Source organism: Lycium ferocissimum, chromosome 1, assembly GCF_029784015.1.
Source record: "Lycium ferocissimum isolate CSIRO_LF1 chromosome 1, AGI_CSIRO_Lferr_CH_V1, whole genome shotgun sequence".
Taxonomy (NCBI): Eukaryota; Viridiplantae; Streptophyta; class Magnoliopsida; order Solanales; family Solanaceae; genus Lycium; species Lycium ferocissimum.
Genome location: NC_081342.1, coordinates 18,341,242 through 18,352,242, shown reverse-complemented (window position 1 = coordinate 18,352,242; position 11,001 = coordinate 18,341,242). Strand labels below are relative to the sequence as shown.

Genomic DNA, 11,001 nt, shown 5'->3' with positions numbered 1-11,001 from the left:
GGATGACAAGAAAGAAGCAGAAAAAGGAAAAGCAAAGGGAGAAGTCAGCAAACCAAATGGGAAACAAACTATCACTGAACCAACACAGAATGGGGTATACAGAAATGGTAAGTTGGTGTATGAGAATTAGAATGTGGTTCAAAACAAGAAAATAAGGGCAATGGCAAGGAAGTAGTTCAACAAGAAGGAAATACCAATGCTAAGGACTCAACAACCACAAACAAGTTTGACACACTGGTGGATTTAACAGAGGATATGCAAGATGATTCTAACAAACTTAACACAAGCAGTGGGGAGATTAAAGAGACTACCAAGCCTTGGGTAGAGAAAGCTTTTGGCAAGATGCATGAAAAAGGCAGTAAAGGAGATGTAGTGAAGTTCAATCAAGGCACAGAATACAACATCGAGGATAAGAGTGACAGTGCAAACATAATTGAACAACAAGGAAACACAAACAAGGGGCAGCATCAAATATAGAAAGAAAACCACAAAGAAATATGGAGGAAAAATAAGGAAATATGTTGGACAAAGAAAGTCCAATACAATACAGCAGGCAGCAACAGGTGGAAAATGATTCAGCGGTTCAAAAGAACTCTTTGCAACATGGAAATCAAGTGGATACTGGTGGAGAACAAGCAAGTGGCAGCCCAGTGGAAGAATAGACTCTTAAAAAACCTCCTGATGATAATCAAACTTCAGCAGATGCACCACAGAGGTGTCAAACTGATTCACCTGCAAACTCAATATTAACGGGTTTATCAGCAATTGCAGACACCCAAGATGTACAATTTGATACAACTATTAGCAAGGAAAATAACAGTTATAATCACATTAGCAAAGAAAAAGTAGAGGTGGCAATCACAGGAGAGTCCATAGACAAGGCAGATGGGCAAAAAAATGATTCTCAAGAAGGTCATCACAACACTAATGAATCCTCTGAAAAGGAAACTGAACAATAGACGAACATTGGTAATGATGATGAGGAAGAAAATAAGATACTTGAGGAAATTGTCAAAATCGATAATTTTCCAAAAAAAGATGCAAAGGCAAAAAAGGAGAACAGGCATAACAGACAAAGAGATAAAAGTGTACCCCCTAAGACAAATGGAGGGGTACAAACAAGGAAAGCACTTGCCAAATCCACTTCACAATGAATTGCTCTCTCATTTGGAACATAAGGTCTGTTAACACTCAACAGGAATTTGAAAGAGTAGTTTTATTACATAGGCAAAAACAATTCAATGTGATAGCACTCATGGGACCATTTCAGCATGTTAGACACATTAACATGTATAGACTATAGCTTAATATGGAGACTGTTCCTTACGATATAAATGGGAAGATTTGGATATTCGTGGAAGCTGGAATTCAAGTGGAAATTTTGAAGGACACTGATCAACTACTGTCCTTCAAACTTACTTAACTGGATGGTGGACAAGATTTTGTAATGACTGTGATTTATGCTAGCACTGATAGAGATACCAGAAAAGCATTGTGGGAGGATTTATATGATATTGCTACTCATATAAATCTCCCTTGGCTAGTTGGAGGAGATTTTAATATCATTACTAAGGCTGCAGAAAAATATGGTGGACTTCCAATGCAGTTTGCAGAGACTGAAGATTTTAGGCACTGTATTGATTCTTGTCAACTAGTTGATCTTGGTTTTACTGGGAGTATGTTCACTTGGTGGAATGGAAGGTCAAATCAGGCTTGCATTTTTAAAAGATTGGATAGGTGTTTAGGGAATCAAGCACTGCAGAACATTTATCCAAATCTAGAAGTGGAGCACCTTATTAAGCAAGGTTCAGATCATTCTCCATTGCTGATTAACCTGAATCAAGACACTATGCCTGTTCAAAAATCTTTCAGGTTTTTGAATTTTTGGGTAGAGCATCACAAGTTTCAGGAGGTAGTGAAGCATAACTTGGTTCTAAACTACAGCTCAGATCCCTTCTATAACTTCCATCAGAAGTTAAAAAAGGTCAGTAAGGCCCTTTCTATATGGAGCAAGGAAACCTATGGTGATATTTTCAGACAAATTGCTACATTGGAGGAGGTGGTCCAGATCCATGAACAAGAATTTGAACAACATCCCAGTAGTTTGAAAAGACAAAAATTACAGAAAGTCCGGGCTGATTTGATAAGGTTTTATGCTATTGAGAAGAAGTTTTGGAAACAGAAGGCAGGGATGCAATGGTTTAAAGATGGGGATAGAAATACCAAATTTTTTCATGCTCATGTTAATGGAAAAAGGAGGAGATTACAACTTAAAAGAATTCAGGATAATGGTGGAGTATGGCTAGACAGAGAGGATGATATAGCAGGAGAGGCCATTAGATTCTTCACTAATCAATTCAGTGAAGAAAATATTCCTGATGACTTTAAGATGCTTAAGCACATACCCAAAATGATCACTGATGCTCAGAATGAAAGAAATGCATGAACTACCTGAGGAAGAGGAGGTCAAAAAGGCTGTTTTTGGTTTGAATGCTGAAAGTGTTGGAGGCCCAGATGGATATACTGGTAGATTCTTTCAGGCATGCTGGGATATTATTGGCAAGGATATGACCAAGATGGTGAGATCTTTCTTTTGTGGCCATGAACTTCCCAGATATATTACATGCACTAATTTGGTGTTGATTCCAAAAAATAAAGAGATTACTACTTTCTCAGACTTAAGGCCTATAAGTTTGAGTAACATTACTAGTAAGATTTTTTCAAGAATAATTCATGATAGAATGGTAAAGCTATTACCAGATCTTATTTCCCCTCAAAGAATTTGTATTTATCAAGGGTAGAAGCATTATAGAGAATATTTTGTTGGTGCAAGAGATAGTACATGATTTAAGGATCAGAGGAAAGCCTGCTAATGTAGTCATTAAGCTTGACATGACAAAAGCTTACGACAGAGTATCTTGGTTATTCTTGACCAAGGTGCTAAGGAAGATGGGATTTGTAGAAAGGATGATTGATATGGTATTCAGGATTATATCTAATAATTTTTATTCAATTCTGACAAATGGACAGCCAAAAGGTTTTTTCAGATCCATAAGAGAGGTTAAACAGGAGATCCTTTCCCACACTATTTATATTGGCTGCTGAATGTTTAACTAGAGCCTTAAATGCACTGCATGGTAAAAGGGCTTCAAAGAGTTTGGAATGCCAAAGTGAAGTCCCTATATCAATCACTTGGCATATGTTTGTTGACACCCAATTTTGTCCCTCCTTTATTCTAATTTATTTTTCTTGGGCTTTTAAATTTATTGACGAGCTAAACACCTTATTTTCACTATTTTACTGTCAACGTTACTAGCATTGCTTTATCACAACTTTCAAAATGGTTCGTCGTCATTTGATTTTAGGATTTGTACTCGTTAAATTAATTTTACTTTATTAAATCCTTTACTTTTGACATACTAATTATTATTTATCTTCACATAATATATATTGTACTAGTTGTTAAATTAGAAGCCCAAATGAATAATTAAACAAAGGAGGAAGGATCAATAATTTTCAGCCAAATTACTGGCCCAATTCATGACCAGTCCTTTTTTCTAAAAATAGATCAGCCCACAAAACTACCCAGCCCACCAGCGAACACAGCCCAATCCGAATTTAAAAAACCCAGCCCATTTCTCTTTTACATGCCAAAACCCGTTTTTCCTCTTTTCCCTTTCATTTTTTCAGCGAACAGAACAAAAAAAAAAAAAAAAAAAAAACTTCACCTTGAATCCAAACGGAACCCAGCTCCGGATGAGCTGTCTCTGGCCACTTAGGGCAAAGCTCAGCATGCTTTCGTCGCCTCCAAATCTTGCTTACCCATTTTTGGCAAGGCTTTAACACTCTTTGTTGTTTTCTAAATTAATTGACCCGTCAAATGGTAATGTTTCTTTTCCCATTTATTTTTTTCAATCTTTCTGATTTTCGGGTACAATTGATAGGCAGAGATCATTAATGATTTTTGGCACAACTCAGATTTCAAATTTGTATCGAAAAAATTGAGTTGAAATCCGGATTTCGGGTCCGTCAAAAATGGCCAAACCCTAGTCTTTTCCTCCTATATATATTACTGATATCTCCAGCAAAAGGGGGGATTTTTGGGATTCTTTGGCTAGGATTCATATCTAAGAAAACATTAGTTAGTCGTCGCTTAAAAAATAAGAGCTTAATATTTATTTGCTTGGGTCTGATTTATTCCTATCTGTGAGGAAGAAACGGAGTCGGGGGTTTTCTTTTTAAGCATTTCATTAGTCTCTGTTGGTTGATAGCTATAAGGGAGGCGTTCGAGCCCATTTTGTCGAGTTTCGGATCTGTCGTTACGAGAGTAGGTTCGCAACCCCCCGTCCCAGTTCATTGCACCCACAAGAGGTAAAATTCGACACCATTCTGATTATTTTTAAAGTTCTGTTTGTCTAAAAAAAAAAATCATGTTTTAATGTCTTGTTGTTAGCATTGGTGATTTAAATCTGTGTCACAATTACTGTTTTTGGCCTCTGAAAAGTCATTGTTTGACTGAGATAAAATCCGTGTTCTTAGTAAAGTTTAGCTATCAATATTCGTGTTAGAATTCATATGTAAAGTAGTCCGGAGGTATGTTGTTATGTTCTATTTGGGATGTCAAAAACCCATACCATCTGATACATGAGTATCTCAGTCAATTGCCCCGATGACTTAGTTTGATTCATTTCTGCTATTTTTGCACACTTTCGGTTCGGGTGGATCATTCTTAGTTTCGATTCATTAGATATCTAGTTTCCTCTGTATGTTGAAGCACAAGTCAGCTTTTTCATTTACTTTCCTTCTTCGAGTTTTCCTGTTACATTTTGCTACTCTACTACACCACTTTCCTTCTTATCTTGTTCGAGGAAATATGATAGAGTGCAATAATCTTAAAGTTGTTTGAGTTTCTGGGATCATGTCTAAATGTTGGTCTGTTTGGGTTAGCTGGAATAATTTAAATCAGATTTGTGTGTTACCCTCTTTAGTCGTAGTTGTGGTGTAAATTTTAACTTGTATTATTATTGTCTCTGTCCAGTAAGGTTATATGCTCCTTTAATGCTAGAAATAATGTTTCAATGCTTTTCATAGTTTGTCTTGTTCTTGTTTGAATGCTACGACGAACCGTGATATAGGACTCTATTTTCGCAAAACAATGCCTACGAATTCTTATTGGCCATGACTGAGATTACTCCGCTCTGAAAATCACATTTGCGAGATCTTAAATTACTCTTATGCGCATACAGTATGCTACATGTTTACAGGTGAATAAAACTGAGATTATTGGTTTGAGCCTACACTGTTTGAGCTGTTTTCCTGCCTTCTTTTGAGCTAAAATGTGCTGTTTTTTGGGTCACGTCGCTGCACGTATCTTGGTTGGTTCTTGTTATTCACTCATTTGTGAAACTTTGCCATGAGTTGTTGTGTTCATCCATTGCTGTTATGCTACTTGTGGCTGCTGAACATGAAGCCAAACCGTGGCTTCATCTATTGACTGTTGTGCTTCGGATTAAACATGCTACTGGTTTCTGTCCCTCTGTGATGTACATGACTTCTCTAAAATATCAACCAACTATTTGATTTAAAACTTCATGTAGGCCTAAGAACAAAGTACCTTTTTTCTCTTATAATTAAAACATCAACTGTGAGGAGATTAGTTTTCATTGAAATTCATTGTTTCTTTTAGTTTTGACTTTATTTTTCTCCAGAAGTTTACTTTGTGTAGATGTTGAAATGCCATAACTTAAAAGAGTTTTGTGGGATTGATCTTTAGATTTTATGTTTGAGTACTGTTCGAGTTGGAATGTGTTTTTACACTATCTCAAAGTAATGTATGTAGTATTTTAAATACATAAGGCATATATTGTGATTAAGCAAGCATACGACTTACTGATCCACTTGGGCTTATATTTTGCGTGTCTAATCTTATTCATTGATTATATACTAATCCTTTTTCTTTTATTTTATGCATGACCACCACGCGCGAGTCCAAGCGACTCGTCTCCTCCCGCATTCGATGTTGGGCCGAAGCCCAACGAAACATTTTCATCGAGTCAGCCCATCAGCCCCTCCGCAGCGGAATCTGTTAAATTTCGCTGGGCCAAAGCCCAACAGCAGTGGACAACCGCAGTCCTAAAATGGGCTGAGCCCATTTAAATCATATTTACTCTTCTAATTTATTTCTTGTGCCTTTAATTTGTATTGTGCAACTGGTACTTCATTCTGTTTGTTTGTCTTAGCTAGAATGAACCTTAGCGGAATTAGCGGGTTAGTTTAGTATGATGAGAGTTAATTTAAATGAAAACTAACAATTATTCCTATAGGTTTCATCCCTTTTTTTTTATGATAAATTATTTATAGCATCTAAAATATCCTTTATTAGAGTGATTAATTTCCAAAACAGCATGACTACACATTTTGAGTTAAAAGAATCAAGATTCACTTTTACTATCTTAGAAATTGGAAACGTCATAAATTTTACACTAAGTTAACTTATTTTGAGAAATAAGGAAAACGAACTACTTTTCATGGATAAGAGTTCCATTTTAACTCCTTTCCAATATTTGAAATACGTATTCGTTAAAACAACTTTTGTACAGTTTATATCGACCTAATATTCTTTCTATAAAACCTTTAAACGTTTATTAAAATTAATTTACAAACCACTGTTTCAATTTGTTAATCAGCGTAATTTATTTTCTCCAAATATTTATAAAATATTGCACCATTTTGTGTTTTTCTCAGTTTATTTATAACTAAACCCTTTTATGAATGTTATTATTTCTTACAAGTCCCGTTTTAAATAGCATTCTTATATATCTACCTATAACTTTAGCAATACTTACAAAGCTATTTTCTTTTCTATAATATTACGCTTCACTTAGCTTAATACAATTTGAGTCCGATCGGTTAACCATTATTAATGGATCTTAGAGGATGCCTAATACCTTCCCTCTAGATTAATTGGACCCTTACCTAGAATCTCAAGTTTCGCAGACTTTTAAAATCAACTTTAGATAATTACCGTAATAACCTTAGGTGCCCTAATTCACCATAAATAATTCGGTGGCGACTCTTAACTTTAAATAACCCCGGAATTAACGGGATGTTGTAAACTATTTTGACTCCGGTTAAAATAGGGTATAACAATGTTGATGATACAATAATTTTTACCTCTCTGAGATGAACAGTCAATGAGATTGATTATGAAGACATTGACAGACTATGAGATGATCAGTGGGCAAAAAATCAACAAAGGGTAAAGTGCTGTTTATATGCATCATTCGGTGTCACAAAATATTGTTGATCTAGTAAATAATGTGACTCAGATTCCAAGAAAAGAATCCCCATTCATTTATCTGGGGGTTCCTATTTTCTATGCTAGAAGACAGTATGTACATTATCAAGAACTAGTGGAGAAAGTACAAAACAGACTTAGCTCTTGGACTGGTAAATTGTTGTCAGTGGGAGGAAGAACCACCTTGATAAAGCATGTACTACAAAGTATGCCCATTCATCTTCTATCTGCTAGTGATCCACCAGCTGGAATTTTAGCTCAAATTCACAGGTTGTTTGCTAAATTGTTTTGGAGTAACTCTGTTGGAAATTCTAGCAAACATTGGGCTACTTGGACAACATTATGTCATCCACAAAAGGAAGGAGGGATGGGTTTCAGAAGCCTACAAGAAGTGTTTAAGGCCTTATTTGCAAAGTTATGGTGGAATATGAGAACTAAGCAGTCTTTGTGGAGAACTTTCATGAGTAATAAATATTTAAAGAAGTTTCATGCTGTAATAGCACCTCAAAAGAATACTGGCACATATGTATGGAAAAAGATGCTCAAAGCTAGAGATGAGATTGAAAAGGAGATTTGGTGGAAAGTTCAACAAGGAAACTCATACTTCTGGATGGATAATTGGACAGGTTTTGGACCCCTTTATTACATTATCCCTGTAGAATTTGAATGGGATCCCACTGTGATTTTAGTTAAAGATGTAGCAGAGGATGGTCAGTGGAATGTGGAGATGTTAAAGGAAGTATTACCTGAAGATCTAGCAAATCATATTCTGAAGAACATCCTGCCCCTAGCAGAAGATAAGGAGGTGGACAAAGCTTACTGGAAAATGGAACCTAGAGGGAAATTCACTGTTGGATCAGCATTCCAATCACTTAGGCAAAAGAGGGAACCTAGCAAGTTATATAGGCAGATGTGGATCAAGGGGCTCCCTATAAAGATATCATTTTTTATGTGGAGATTACGAAATTCAAGTTACCTCTGGATGACAACCTAAAAACATGGGGACTTCAATTTCCTTCCAAGTGTTTTTGTTGTCAAAATCTAGAAATTGAAGATATCTCATATGTTTTTCTTCATGCTACTGATGCTCAGACTATTTGGAGGCATTTTTGTAGGCCAGTTGGAATAGATATTCAGAATTTGCATATTACCCATGTCATAAATAAATGGTGGGAGTTACCAGTGAAACCTGAGGTCAAATACATTTTTCAGGCTGTCCCCGCAATTATACTCTGGGAGATTTGGAAGAGGAAAAATACATTAAGGCATAAGGGCAAGATGTCAACTACAAAGCTGATTTACCAGGTTATGCATACTCTGATATTATTCATGAAGGTGAGAAGAACAAATTTCAAGTATGCTTCATATAATTGGAATTCTGTAGTGGATGCTTTAAATAGGTATTCTCAACCTATTAAAGCTACCACAGTACTATGGAGATTTCCTGATAGAGGATGGATTAAGGTTAATACTGATGGTGCTTCTAGAGGGAACCCTGGAAGAAGCTCTTGGGGATTCTGTGTGAGAGATGATAGTGGTGATGTTCTACAGGTACAGGCTCAGGAACTGAGGGATTCATTGAGTACTAATACTCAGGCTGAGGCTATGGCCATTCTTAAAGCTCTTAAGTTTTTGGATGATAATCAGATGAATAAGTTTGTGATAGAAACTGATTCCTTGCTCCTTAAGAACATCATTCAGAGAGTCTGGGAGGTTCCTTGGCAAATTGTCACCACAATGGAAGAGATCTGGAAACTGCTGGACGGAAAGATAGTGGTGATTGAACATATTTTTAGGGAAGGCAATAAAGTAGCTGATCATTTAGCTAACCATGCTCTAGACAAAGGAGATTTCGTTGCCACCAATTTTATGGAAATGGATATTCAAGGAAGGAGGTTGGTGAACAGTGACAAATTGAGAGTACCATACATAAGGATCAGGAAATGCAGCAACTCATAGCAGGAAGAGTAGAAAGGATTCTTGGAGGAGGTTCCCATATTTAAACCCTTTAGGGGAAGAATATGGAGGATCAATTTTATACTAAAGTTGTTTTCTTTGATGTAGGTACAAAAGATTTGGAAACATTGAGGACACACAAAATCAGGAGAGCTTTGTCACACAAGGTTGGAAAAATAGTGAATTTTAGCAGCATATGCTTCTTACTAAGACACCTGATGGTTGCATTTTGGGTGGTATTATTACCAATTGGTACTCATTCCCTTGTGTAAAAATCAGGAGGAATTAGGATGAAGCAATCACATAAATGCAGCTATATTCACAAATCAGACAAACATCAAGAACAAGGGCAAAACAGGAAAAACAGTAAGAGAAAATGGGAATTTCCGACGTCAGGCCACATAGGATTATGGAATACAAACTTCAATACACAGAAATTAACTCTAATCTTGGAAAAACGATACATGAGATAGTCGCAGAAGCTTGGGACAAAGCAACAACACAAATCACAGAATGACAACAAGAAGTGGACAAAGTAAATAGCAGAGAAATCAACAACCAACGACATTAACAACAAGCAATCGACAGATCAAAAACAAAGAAAACAACACACATACAGCAGCTACCAACATCAGCTACAACAAACACCAATTGGATCGTGGAGACAACTAGCAAGAAAGAGGAGAACAAGATGGAGATTTGCAACAAACCTTATAGATGAAACACCAGATTCAAGAACACCGAGAAGATGCAACACACATCAACTACAGCAGCAGTACCCATCAAATTCGAGCTTCCAAAAGCTTTTTGCGAGCTTGCACGAAAAGAAATGCTTCATTCAGATCGTGGATTTCACAGATAGAGACCATCGGAGCTTTCGAGAATGGAGCTTGAATGAGTTCTCTGTTGGATACTTTACCAATTTAGAAACTTGGCTTTTGCTTTTTATTTTTTGCTTTGGACCTTTTTATTTTGTTGGATGAATTAAATAGTTAATAAAATAGTCACTGGACCCACTAATCCAGTGACCTTGCCTTTTTTTTTTTTTTTTTTAAAAGAAAGGTAGAATCCCAGTATTTCTTCAACACGATATTTGATTATTGCTGTTATAGAGAGGTAATTTTACAAAGAGTGTACCGTTATAATGAATGTCACTGTTGTTATAGGTAGAATACTGTTATAGAGAAGTAATATAACATGAAAAATCGGTTCACAAAAATTAGGTTGTTATAACGAATGACAATTATAGAGAGGTTTGACTGCATCTCCTATCCAGGGTCCTAAAAATTCTTGCTACATATCTATAGTTGTCTTGTAACTCAAAATTAATGAAGCAGGTAATTCACTATATATTTCCCATCCAAGAAACTCATCATTTATACCCCATAATAAAAGAAGCTAACAATGTCATTTTTAATGCAAAAACCTTTTTTAAAATATGGAGTAATAATTTTAGGACACACAATTCAAACTTCAGAACACTCAATTCAAGCTTTAATACACTCACTTAAAATTTCAAGAGACTCAATTCGAACTTCAAGACACTCATCAAACTTTAGGATATTCAATTCAAATTTCGGGACACTTAGTTCGAACTTTAGGACACCCATTCTGAAATTCAGTCCATGCAAAGAAATTTTCATGGCTTACAAGTTTCAGGTGCTCATAATAATTAAGTTGATTTCTCAGAAGGACACTCAACTATCGTAATTGTAACACAAAAAGTCACTCAATTTTGTTTTGTAACT

General features: G+C 36.0%; 1 long non-coding RNA gene across 1 annotated transcript; it reads right to left on the bottom strand.

The window, feature by feature from the left end:
• Positions 1-410: 410 nt before the first annotated feature.
• LOC132069411 (uncharacterized) lies at positions 411-10,193 on the bottom strand. Its single transcript, XR_009417776.1, has 2 exons — positions 9,964-10,193; positions 411-732 (listed from the first exon to the last, which is right to left on the bottom strand). It is a non-coding gene; the product is annotated as an uncharacterized LOC132069411 (long non-coding RNA).
• Between the last annotated feature and the right edge of the window lie 808 nt (positions 10,194-11,001).